Consider the following 13,541-nt stretch of genomic DNA (forward strand, 5'->3'; position numbering starts at 1 on the left):
CCAACGGAGCACCGAACAGAGGAAAACTGACGTGCTACCACGCTGCGTCACGCTACCCATGAGCGGACCAATGGAGCACCGAACAGTAATGAAACTGGCGATATGCTCTACAATAATGGAGCAGCCTATCACGCAGCATGCAATCATGCGATGGCGCATGAAACTAAGTATGACAATATCCTGAACCAAATTCACATATATATATATATATATAAATGTGTACCCTAGTACAAGTAGTCAAATCCACAGATCTAGGGTATACAGGTCCTCTATGGTATAACAACCTAGGTCCTGAACATATCCACCTCCATAAAATATGTACCAACAATGTACATGGATCAAAGCAAAAGGTCTAGGTACACAGATCAGGTATGATATAAAAATATAGATACACATGTCAGATAATAAAAATCCAGAATCTAGTCACAAACTCAAAAAAGCATGATATGTCACATACTCTAGGAACTAAGGTACTCATGGCAATAATCACGAAACGTAAACATGGATACATAAAAGAACTCCCAACAGAACATGCTACGGGTAACAAACAATGACATACCAAAGGCAAGCATGATCATTGCTTGTAGCTATAAAATACTATGCATATCCAATTGACAATATCATAAAAGATAAGTCAAGAGGTACCCGCCTCAAATAGCAGTGGTCCAATCTGAAATAGATCCCTCGTCGAGATACCGTCTCGAATAAAAATCCTGTAATAGCCATATTTAATTTAGCTACATATATATCACACAGCTAAAGAAATTTCTTATTTACCAGAACCCTAATTCGTTCCACTATACAATTTGTTTTAGGCCTAAACCTAAATCAACTTGCACTCTTCCAAATACAAACTTAATACCAGAGCAAATTTATACACCTTACCTCTACCTCAGACCTAATTCAATATTTAGTTCAATAACAACTCAACACGAAACTTACCCAAATTCTGATGCGTCAGCGCTGCTCAAATCCTGAGGAGTCTACTGCCAAATTTCTAGCCGCAACTACCTGGAATTACTGATCCCTACATCAAATACCCAAAATCAGCACTGATTGGATTTTGCAACCCAACCTTAGATTGAAAGATTACTACAACCAGTGATCAAATACAATCTAAGCAAAATCCCTAAATCCAAACTCTCTAGTTGTTACCTTGTTTATACCAGATGTTCACTGTTGGTGTCGATCCGACCAGATCCAAATTTGTGTTGCCAACCTTCCCTTCATCAAAGACTAAATAGACGGTGGCTAAGAGATCAGCAGCAAATCTGTGCCGGTGAGGGAACGAACAGGGATCCAACAGTAAAGGAAAAGATGGTCGGTCGATGGATGTCCAACCAGAGAGCTACCAAACTCAGATGATGGTGAACCGACGTCGACGCCACTTCAAGGGGTAGACAGTGGCTAGGGCACCGGCAACAAATCAACTTGGGTGCTCGGCTCCTGTCCCCGACCCGAAGAGGCGAAGGCTCGGGTGATATTCAGACGCCGACGTCGATGAAGACGCGAGGAAGGAAGAAGAAGAAGGGTTTGGCCGGCGGTGCGATCTGATTGTGGCAGTCGGCTAGGGCAATTTCGCCGTGAGGGCAGAGGGTGAACTAGGGCACAGTCGGACGGAGGAGGAGTGGCACAATCCAGGGAAGAAGAAGAGGGGAAATCGGCTCGAGGAGAAAGTAGGGTACTGTCGAGTGGCAGTTAGGGCACGGGAGGAGATGGCGACTCGGCACGAGGAAGAAGAACTCGGCGCACACGGTTTCGGCGAGGAAGTGAAGAAATAAAATAAAGAAAAGGAAATGGAAAAGGAAATTAAGAAAATAAACATTTCCTTGCTTAAGTGGGAAGCCTAAACAGGCTTTCCCGGGGCCCTGTTTTTATCCCCGTAAACTCGTTCATACGAGCTCCGAAAAATTTCTAAAAATTCTGGAAAATTTCCTTATTATTATTCGCCATTTTCCGGTATTTTACATTCTCTCCCACTAATAAAAATTTGGTCCCCAAATTTCGTCATCTACCATCAGCAAATTCTAACCACAAGTAAAGAGTATAAATGTTGAATGGTAAATTAAATCACATTCCTCAAGTGAAAAGATGGGGTATCGAGCTCGAATAGTATCCCCGAGCTCCCAAGTAGCCTCCTCGTCCGTATGATGCCGTCATCCGACTTTAACCAGCCGGATAGTCTTGTTCCGCAACTGACGTTCTTTCCGATCCAAAATCCGTACCAGAACTTCCTCATAAGTAATGTCAGGCTGAACTAGAACTGAGATATCTGTCAGCACATGTGTCGGGTCGGGTATGTATCTTCTCCGCATAGATACGTGGAATACATCGTGTACGCCTGGGTGGATCGCAAATCGAGAGCGATGAGCCTCCTGAAGTAGCTCCTGTAAGACCGAATGAGACTGAGATACGCATAATCTACCTCGGAAATATATAATACTCTCCTCGTCTCGTGTGAACTCGGCCTACTGCCCGGAAGCTATCTGACTATCAATAAACTGCAAATGCTGATTACCAGCCTGAGCCTCTCGGATCCTTGTCCTGATCGACGACTGAGCAACCATGGTAACCAGAATACCCTGCTCTGTCTGTCCCTACCCCTCAAGGCCCAACTCGGAGAAACCTTGAATCAAGTCTGTGACCACAACTCGGTAGCAAGCTAAAGTCCCTCTGGACTTCCGACTAAGTGCATCGGCAACCATATTAGCTTTTCCCGGGTGATAGCTAATGGTACAATCATAATCCTCCAGGAACTCTATCCATCTCCCTTGTCGAAGATTGAGTTCCTTCCGAGTGAAAATATATTTGAGACTCTTATGATCTGTAAGAATCTCAAAGGTAATGTCGTACAGCTGATGTCGCCAAATCTTCAAGGTAAAAATTATGGCGGTTAGCTCCAGATCATGTACAGGGTAATTCTTCTCATTCTCCTTCAACTGACGAGAAGCATAAGAGACTACTCTATCGTGTTGCATCAGAACAGTGCTCAAACTCTGAATAGATGCATCGGTGTAGAGGACAAATCCGTCCTCTCCAGAAGGTAAAACCAAAATTGGAGCCGACACTAAACTCCGCTTTAGCTCCTGGAAGCTGGGCTCGTAGTCCTCTGACCACGTGAACTACACGTTTTTCCTGGTTAGGCGTGTCAGTGACATAGCTATGCGGGAGAAACCCTCGACGAAAGGTCTGTAATATCCTGCCAGTCCCAAGGACTGCAGACATCCTGCACTGATTTCGGCTGCTCCCAACGGTAACAACCTCTATCTCCTGTGGAACCACGATATACTCCTACTGGTGATCGTGTGTCTCAAACATCTCACAGAAGACAACCAAAATACGTACTACTGAACTTCGCATATAGATGTTTCCATCGAAACATCTTCTAAAACTATGCAAAAGTGGTGTACGTGACTCACCTCAGATCTGTAATAAATCACAACATCATCAACAAAGACAATGGAAACCGATCCAAACATTCTAGATATACCAAAATCATCGAGTCCCTGAAAGCATCTAAGGCTCCGCAAGCCCTAATGGTAAAACCAAAACACATAATGTCTGTATCACAAACATTCCTAACACTAAGATTCTCGACAACAAGTCAGAAAACGATATAAATCACCAAGAATAGATCCTCAGTGTGAGAGCAACGCTCCATTACAGAAAATAACACATATGTGGGAGCAACGCTCTACCACAAGAAATCCTCCATATGTGGGAGCGACGCTCCACCACAAATAATCCGAAATATGTATCCGCAATAAATATGGGAGCAATGCTCCGCTACAAGCAATCCGCAATATGTGGGAGCAACGCTCCACCACAACACAATCCCTAAATATGTGGGAGCAACGCTCTACCACCACAAACAATAATATGTGACCAAGACATCAAACTATCCAACTGAAGACTGCACGAGATCACTCGACCACATATCACTGTGGGCAGCCAAGGGTATAACACCCTAATAAGCAAATCAAATCCATCGTCAACTCTATCAACATCCTAGTGGATCACTCACCAATAGAAGAATTAGTTGACAGAGTATTACAACCAATAACATAATGTAGACACTCAATATTCTACATTCCACACAGGTAGAATCATCATGATGCTACCAACCATACATCTGGCACACGTGCACACACAACATATGTATGATCGACATAATCCTCCAATTAGTACACACCAAACATACTCACAACATAGGTATAAATCATCGTGATACCTCCAACAATGCATACTGAACCCGTGTGCATATATCAATATAGGTATAATCGATAATACACCTCAAACAACACTCACATGACATATATACACCTATGTCAAGAGTATAATCAACGTAATACTTCTAACAAATCATAATCGACACGTGTGTACACACAGAACAAATATAATCAACAAGATACCTCCCATAATACACCAAATAGAAATACACGTACTACAACACGGATTAAATCGACAAGATACATCCAATAATACACCTAGCACATAGGTATAATCCACACGAAACCTACAATAACCCTAATTGAACATGTTTACACACCGCCTATAAATGGACAGTCTAACATAGGACTCGTACTACCACAGAGTCTATATCTATTGGAAAAAAATAAATTATTATCATATATTTTAGTGAAACAAACCAATCATGTTCTCACATATTTAACTCCTAGTGACCCATTTTTCATCGTATCGGGTACCCAGATATTCAAAAAATATGAGTATAAAAACTCTACTAATCCTATCCAACAATGTCTAAGGAGTATGTCAGATCTCATCTTTTAGATATTCAAATATCCACAATTAAAGAATCACAATCCAAATTTATAACCAACTTACCACGTTTCAAAGTAGTGTAGTGTGATATTCACCATGGTCGCAATAGCCAAAAAAAAAAAAAAAAAAAAAAAAAACATACATACATATCTGAAATTGATGAAAGTCACGTACAGAATTCGAGCACTTAGATATATTACTAGAAGCACTTTTACTTGAAGCAATAAATAAATTCAAGACTGATATTATTCTATTTAATCTAGATATCTTCCCTTCATATATGAGATTTAGTGCTTTTAGGGGCATTCACGTATAATTGAAGAATCACTGTGGAATGGCCAGCTATCCATTTATGGGCCAAAGTCAAAAGAGAAACAAATAAATCCCACAACCTATCCAATATATATCCTACCAAAATTAGTTTAACTAAAAACAAACTTTCCAAGGTCCAAGGGTCATGACATACAAATATTAGTGAAATCCATATACCAAATCTCTACATTCTAGTAATGATCTGAATTGGTCCTTTCAGACCTTTGATTTAAACTATTCCACCACTTCAATCCTCCCCTCCATCACTTATCAAAAAGCAAAAGAATTCTACCTTGCTTAATTTATGAATTCAAAACCATGATTCTATCAAAATTTCGGTTGACTTATTGAATGCCCTATAAGTCAGAGTATTTCTGCTAATAATGTCACGACCTGCTAAACAAGCGAATTGTAGTCTATTGTCTATAGATTGAATGCCCTCAACTAAGCATTGTTGCTTAGGTCACAATATATATTGCAAATTGCAATGAGTGCGATTGCTTACAACCTCATCCAGGATAAGTCACATCACCTAAGGCTTATTCCTCATAAATATATTAAGCTTTAGAAGTACAATCAGAACTTAATTAAATTCTCCATCGACAAATTTATGGTTTGAAAATTTCAGTTTGTTTTTGTTTCTATCAAATTGGTAAATTGAACCATGTCTACTATTAACACTATCCTTGAAAGGATGCCTGCGTGCAATTTATTCCCCTGCCTAAGCAACTCTTCCACAAAAACACAATGAAGGAAAGACTTTCCATCCAAGCAAGCAAAACAAAATAGAAAAGTTAGATTGAGTGAGTTTAGACATAAGGTCTAAAGATAGAGTTCAAGAGAACTTAAATGATGGAGAGGAAGCTTGAGTGATGAAAAAGAGAGACGGATCTTTTCTTAGTGCTCAGTATTAAGTCATGCTAAGCTTGTTTTGCTTAGTAAGAATAATACAAAGGTGATCGTAGGCAGCATGAGCAAAATGACAAATTCTGCCCAGGATGCTTATTAGTTATATGAAGACCTGGTCAAATGTGATGTATCACTCTTATCAAGCTACAGATTGCTGACTGAGATACTAGGATCTATCCCTTCGCTACTCATTCCCAACATCAATAGTCTGACACTAGTCTACGAGTGGACTCTCCGAATTGCCTATTGATCACATGTAATATATGCTACAACCAAATAGACAGGTGTAAAAAGTGTATTAATACATGTCATAATTATAATAGACAAAAATGCATATACCAATAGAAATACACGATAACAATATACCAACGTATCTCCTATAGCTTGGAGATGTCCTGCCGCTGTCAGGTCCCAAAACTCGAAAAAATCACATCGAGAAGACTAAAACACGGAATCCGAAACACAGGAAAATAAGACTCGTAAGTCGAGCTCTGATATCACTAAATTGTCACGCCCCGGGGGAGTCCCTGTCCGAAGAAATTTCGACAGCACCTCCCCTGTACGGGTGACAATCTGAAACATTTATACAAAGCCCTCAGGGCCACATATACCTCCTCCAACACGGCCGGAACAATAACAGTAATAAAAATATAACACAAAGTCATCCACGCAGTTTATACCATCAGCCCACTCGGCTGGAACAAAAATCCAAAACACAGCAGAAAAACGATAGAAAACCAAAATATATAACATGCTAGCCAGCTAGGCTTACACCACACCACAAAACACCACTCCGGAAACAAAATCGAAACACAAGCTAGATACACAAATACCAAAATTACAAACGGACAACAGCGAAGACAGATCTTCTGAGGTGACATGGGACCAGCAGGCAGGATACTCCAAGCGACACCAAAAACAACCTGGTACCTGAAAAAGATAGTGTCCACGAGGGTGAGTTCAACAACTCAGCGAATACCAATAGACATGCCTAGTAAGATATATCTAACAGCAATAAACATGAAATACAACTTCCTAATCATATATAGGAAATATGCAAAACAGAGAGGTAACTGAGGAAGCTGTACTCACCAGGAACTCCTATCCAGAACAAAAGAGTCGTCAAACCAGATACACAATATGCCTCCTGTATGTATGTCAAACAAATGCATCCACCAAAATGCAACATATAAGTGCAATAAACACAAGCAAATAAATGCAATAAATGCATATGATGTCAACGATACGGTCACCGACGTCACCACTATCTCACACAACGGTGAGACCGAGGTGGGTAGGCGACAACCGCTCTGACGCCACTACTCCCGATGAGTGACCGAATGGACGGATGTGTCGGAGTACACATACTCCTACCCCAAATCATAAACGGGAGCGAATGCTCTCATTCTCCCAGACACCACGACGGAGGGATCCTCGACGCTACCACGTCACACACTACCCATGGCGGACCAACGGAGCCAAACAAAGACCACTACCACGCTGCAGTCACGCTACCCACGAGCGAACCAACGGAGTGATGAAACTGGCGTTATGCTCTACAATAATGGAGCAGCCTATCACGCAGCATGCAATCATACGAATGGTGCATGAAACTAAGCATGACAATATCCTGAACCAAATTCACATATATATATATAAATGTGTACCCTAGTACAAGTAGTCAAATCCACAGATCTAGGGTATACAGGTCCTCTATGGTATAACAACCTAGGTCCTGAACATATCCACCTCCATAAAATATGTACCAACAATGTACATGGATCAAAGCAAAAGGTCTAGGTACACAGATCAGGTATGATATAAAAATATAGATACACATGTCAAATAATAAAAATCCAGAATCTAGTCCTAAACTCAGAAAAGCATAGTATGTCACATACTCTAGGAACTAAGGTACTCATGGCAATAATCACGAAACGTAAACATGGATACATAAAAAAAACTCCCAACAGGACATGTTACGGGTAACAAATAATGACATACCAAAGGCAAGCATTATCATTACTTGTAGCTATAAAATACTATGCATATCCAATTGACAATATCATAAAGATAAGTCAAGAGGTACCCGCCTCAAATAGCAGTGGTCCAATCTGAAATAGATCCCTCGTCGAGATGCCGTCTCGAATAAAAATCCTGTAATAGCCATATTTAATTTAGCTACATATATATCACACAGCTAAAGAAATTTCTTATTTACTAGAACCCTAATTCGTTCCACTATACAATTTGTCTTAGACCTAAACCTAAATCAACTTGCACTCTTCCAAATACAAACTTAATACCAGAGCAAATTTATACACCTTACCTCTACCTCAGACCTAATTCAATATTTAGTTCAATAACAACTCAACATGAAACTTACCCAAATTCTGATGCCTCAGTGCTGCTCAAATCCTGAGGAGTCTATTGCCAAATTTCTAGCCGTAACTACCTGGAATTACTGATCCCTACATCAAATACCCAAAATCAGCACTGATTGGATTTTGCAACCCAACCTTAGATTGAAAGATTACTACAACCAGTGATCAAATACAATCTAAGCAAAATCCCTAAATCCAAACTCTCTAGTTGTTACCTTGTTTATACCAGATGTTCACTGCTGGTGTCGATCCGACCAGATCCAAATCTGTGTTGCCAACCTTCCCTTCATCGAAGACTAAATAGACAGTGGCTAAGAGATTAGCAGCAAATCTGTGCCGGTGAGGGAATGAACAGGGATCCAACCGTAAAGGAAAAGATGGTCGGTCGATGGATGTCCAACCAGAGAGCTACCAAACTCAGATGATGGCGAGCCGACGTCGACACCACTTCAAGGGGTAGACAGTGGCTAGGGCACCGGCAACAGATCAACTCGGGTGCTCGGCTCCTATCCCCGACCCGAAGAGGCGAAGGCTCGGGTGATATTCAGACGCCGACGGCGATGAAGACGCGAGGAAGGAAGAAGAAGAAGGGTTCGACCGGCGGTGCGATCGGATTGTGGCAGTCGGCTAGGGCAATTTCGCCGTGAGGGCAGAGGGTGAACTAGGGCACAGCCGGACGGAGGAGGAGTGGCGCAATCCAGGGAAGAAGAAGAGGGGAAATCGGCTCGAGGAGGAAGTAGGGAACTGCTGAGTGGCAGTTAGGGCAGGGGAGGAGATGGCGACTCGGCACGAGGAAGAAGAACTCGGCGCGCACGGTTTCGGCGAGGAAGTGAAGAAATTAAATAAAGAAAAGAAAATAGAAAAGGAAATTAAGAAAATAAACATTTCCTTGCTTAAGTGGGAAGCATAAACAGACTTTCCCGGGGCCCTGTTTTTATCCCCGTAAACTCGTTCATACGAGCTCAAAAAAATTCTCGAAAAATTTCTAAAAATTCTGAAAAATTCCCTTATTATTATTCGCCATTTTCCGGTATTTTACAGAAAAATGGTGTTATACTTCAGAATTGACATTGACATAGCTATCACAGTAGAGAAAGAGTATGATTTTCCGGTTGATGAAAATAACAACATATTACTTTTGTCTAGGTTGACAAAGAAGCAGAAGGAGGAGGTTTTAACCGACACCAAAGCCAAGTTAGCGTTGGAGCAAGCCTTACTCGAATTCGAGATGAACAAAATTGAAAAGTACACAACAACAACAACAAAACACTTTAGGAATGAACCATCAAGATCCATGAAGGATCAACAACGAAAAAACTTGCATGGAGATATCTACTACGATGGCTCAATGCATTCAAAATGATGAAGGGGGAGCAAATCGCAAGAATGTATTCAAAGTATAAATAGCTTATTTTCAAACTAACAAATGTTGGTGAAATTTGTCAAATAAGGATATCGTCCGGATGGCCCAAAATGCTCTACTAAAGACTTAGTATTGGAGTTTCTTGATTAACACCTTATCTCATTAATTGAAAAAATAATTAATCAAGTTGGGTAACGTTGAGTCTGGGTAATTGGCTCAGTCCCATGGAAGTTTTTCATCGGCCACCAGGATAAATCAGGAAGCGCTCGTAACGAATAGCCCAGCATCCTTTAGTTGCGTGCATGCTCCATTTGGAGGAAAAAATCCTACAAATTTGTCATAACTAGGGCTCAAACCGTGGGTATCTGAGTGATAACCTGAATATCCTACCGTTATACCATAGTCTCGAGGGCACATATCTCATTAATTGAGACCTTAATGTAAGTAGTCTGGATTTTTATTTTTTTTTGAATTAGAATTATATACTTTGAGGGATCCAAATAAAAAAAAAGGAAAAAAAAAAAAAGAGAAGGCTACCAAACTTAGGAGTCTAGCTCTAATTTGAAAAGAAAATGACCCAAGAAGACAATCCTCATCTTCAGATTATAATAGTTTTACCATTAAAGAACATAGTGATGGAAACACATGCTTGGTCAATAAGGTATGATGTAAATTTAAGAAAAAATTTAAATTAAATAGGGAAGACTTAAGGATGATTTAAAGAATAAATGAAGAAGGAAGATAGAAGATGGATTATGTGTTACTACAACTACAACAAAGAAGGATCCGTAGTAGTATCTATTATTTAGATGTCTATCTATCACAAATTTATGGAGGATCAAAGATTGGCTACTCATGGGACAGGAGATGTCCACTTACCAACGAATGCTTCGGGTTTATGGACGATATAATAGAGGTGGATGACTACTGACAAAGGTAAGACATCTTGCTTTGTCTTTTTTGATCCACCTTGTATGGAGGACACATAATATATAGTAGTTTTTGTTTTTAAGACCAATTGGATTGTGAAAGGATTTATGTATACAAAACATTTGAAGTGTATTCAAATGTGATACTTTATAAGGCATGAAACGCATCTAGTACTGATTATTGTGTACTATTGGAGTTATGATATATACATTTTTTGCTTATCCAAAAATAAAAAATAAAGCTGGAACATGGACTTATATTTTTTTCTTATAAAGCCTTTCTATACTATAGTCTGCTAGACAAAACTACGCAAACCCACACCGCATCGTTTTTCTTGGAAGCTACTAGGAAGATTTAGGTCAGATTTCATATTCTCCGTACTCAACGTTATTTATTAAATTCATCCATGTACCCACCTCCATACTGATGTGTGCATCCGTGTCGTCAAGTAATAAAAAGATATCAATCCAATATGATTGATAATTGAGTACTAACTTACTTAACAGATTTAACTGTCTAGACTAATCTTAGGTTTTGGATGTCGAGAACTAGAAAATCAAATGAAAAATTAAGATTAAAATGAGAAAGGTGATTTGATAAATTAGATTGAGAGAAATCAGAGAGAAGACAAAGTGATCACAACAAAAGAAGTCAATAAGATCATAGAAAGAAGGCAGAATGATAACAGAAAGAAAGTAGAGTGATCAAAATAGGAAAGCAGAGAGATTACAAAAGGAAGCAGATCAAGGTGAGAAGGCATAGAGATCACAAAGAGAAGGCAGCAAGATCTCAGTAAGAAGGCAGAAAGATCATAGAAAATTCAGTAGGTGAAGGCAATTCTAGGATTTCGATTTCACCATAATGTTAGCAAATACTTGATTTACGATTGGTTTCCTATCCTCAATACTAGTTTATGTAGGTAGATTATCTTATGTATCTAATGTAAACTTTTGAAACTACATCGACGTATCAATCATAATTCATCATCTACTTTCAGAGTAGTCGAAATTAGGGATCGCTTTCCCAAGGAGACATTGTCACGAGATCCCATAAACTCCAATTAACCCTTCTCCTACTTTTGTAACGCTGAATTGAGATCACTCCATTAAAATTAAATCAATGATAGCCTATTGTTCCTCATAGCATACCAATCTACTTTTGTGTCGATTCTTCGAGTCTCAATTTTCTACTGGTTAGAGGATTGAGTACTCCTTTCAGTTCATCTCCAAATCCTTATGAGATATGAATCTCATGTTTTTGGTATCGAGATCATGTTTATATAGTAGATCCGGACCACAAATCAATATATCATTGAATAAGAATAAAAATTCATTCATAGATCAAATCAGAAATGTTCACACAACAAACAGCTAATCCCTAGTCCTAGAATTAAGAGTCTACTCCATAGAAATAGAGTTACAGCCACAAATCATGTTCAGACATTGACAAATTCAAATACAGTTCAGAAATCAGAAATTCAGAAATAGAGAAGAGTTTAGGCTCGATGTGAGGTTTCTTCTTTGGATGCTTCCGATCCTCCTTCCACACCCATATGGCATCAAATCCTCTTCAGAACAGCTTCTCATGTCGTCTTGGAGCTCTAGAGTGGCTCTAGATCGGGGATCCCATCAAAAGAGTCGAAATCAGCCTTTTATAGGAAATAGGTGATACGCGCGACACGGGTCGTGCTGGCAGGCACAGGTGCCCGTGTCGGGTTTGATGATAGTAGAGGGGTGTTGGCCACGGACCATGCTAGCGGGCACGGGCGTCGTTGCAGGCTCAAGCTTCAAATGCTTGATCTTCAAGCACTATTTTCGCTCCAGTTCATGCCCTAACAAAGGAAAATACACAAGAGTAGTTCTCCGAAATAAAATGTATTAAAGTGAAGCATAAAGATATAATATTATGAAATATATGCATGCAAATTAGGTCAAAAGGTGAGTCAAAACATATCAAAAATCCTATATAAAATACACACATTATATATACATCGGGTATTTAACTTTCATCGACATCCCCATATCCATTGGAGGATCTGATATCCATACCCTATCCATCATCATATTACTACTTACAATTTTTGTTTAAAAAAAATAAATTATTTCAATGAATTTATGAATATTTATTAAATTCTTGAACTCCTCGCGCTCCTTCGATCCGGTGAGGATTTCTCATGGAAAAGAAAATGAGATACGTATTGGCGACCAGGTAAAGAGGCAAACTAAATTTTTTTCTGAGACGGATATATATATATATATTACCACATCCACCTTCATACTTGAATCCAAAAATATCCATATTCAAATACTCGATTATTTAATTGGATCTAAAAATTTCATCCATACTCTTGAGTCAAGTTGGATTTCAGATTTCTTATCGGATTCAGAGAAAATTGTCACCCCTAGAAACCACCAAGAATCCCACCACACTTTGATTCAACCTCACAATAAAACACCAAGTATAATATTCGAATATAAATTCTACATCGATTTATTATTTTCTTGGGAGTGTAAAGCCTCTAAATCACCCTGCAACTTCACTTCTCTGTGTTGCAGGTCTTCCTCTATAGAGTAGACAACCCAAGTAATAAAATTCTCTAATAGTTCCTGGCCTATAGTCCCAATAAGAGGCATTGGTAGAGTAATAGTATAGTCGTAGCGTAAAGACGAAGTAGCAGAACGATCGTTTTAGCTCATATTGAAGATCTTACTTTGTAGCTGGATGTACAGTACTTTTATCAAGTGTTGAGGGTGCCTCTAACCTCATCAAAGGCGCCTCCAACCTCAACTTGATCTCCAAATTTTTGGCCTCTATAATCTCCAAAGCCTGTGGTTTCTATCCATGCATGCGAGGGTGCCTTC

General features: G+C 39.5%; 1 long non-coding RNA gene across 1 annotated transcript; it reads right to left on the reverse strand.

Moving 5' to 3' along the window:
- Nucleotides 1-7,755: 7,755 nt before the first annotated feature.
- On the reverse strand, nt 7,756-9,204 carry LOC122000538. The gene is made up of 3 exons (XR_006117167.1): nt 8,603-9,204; nt 8,390-8,474; nt 7,756-8,160 (listed from the first exon to the last, which is right to left on the reverse strand). It is a non-coding gene; the product is annotated as an uncharacterized LOC122000538 (long non-coding RNA).
- Between the last annotated feature and the right edge of the window lie 4,337 nt (nt 9,205-13,541).

Source organism: Zingiber officinale, chromosome 7A (assembly GCF_018446385.1).
Source record: "Zingiber officinale cultivar Zhangliang chromosome 7A, Zo_v1.1, whole genome shotgun sequence".
Classification (NCBI taxonomy): Eukaryota; Viridiplantae; Streptophyta; class Magnoliopsida; order Zingiberales; family Zingiberaceae; genus Zingiber; species Zingiber officinale.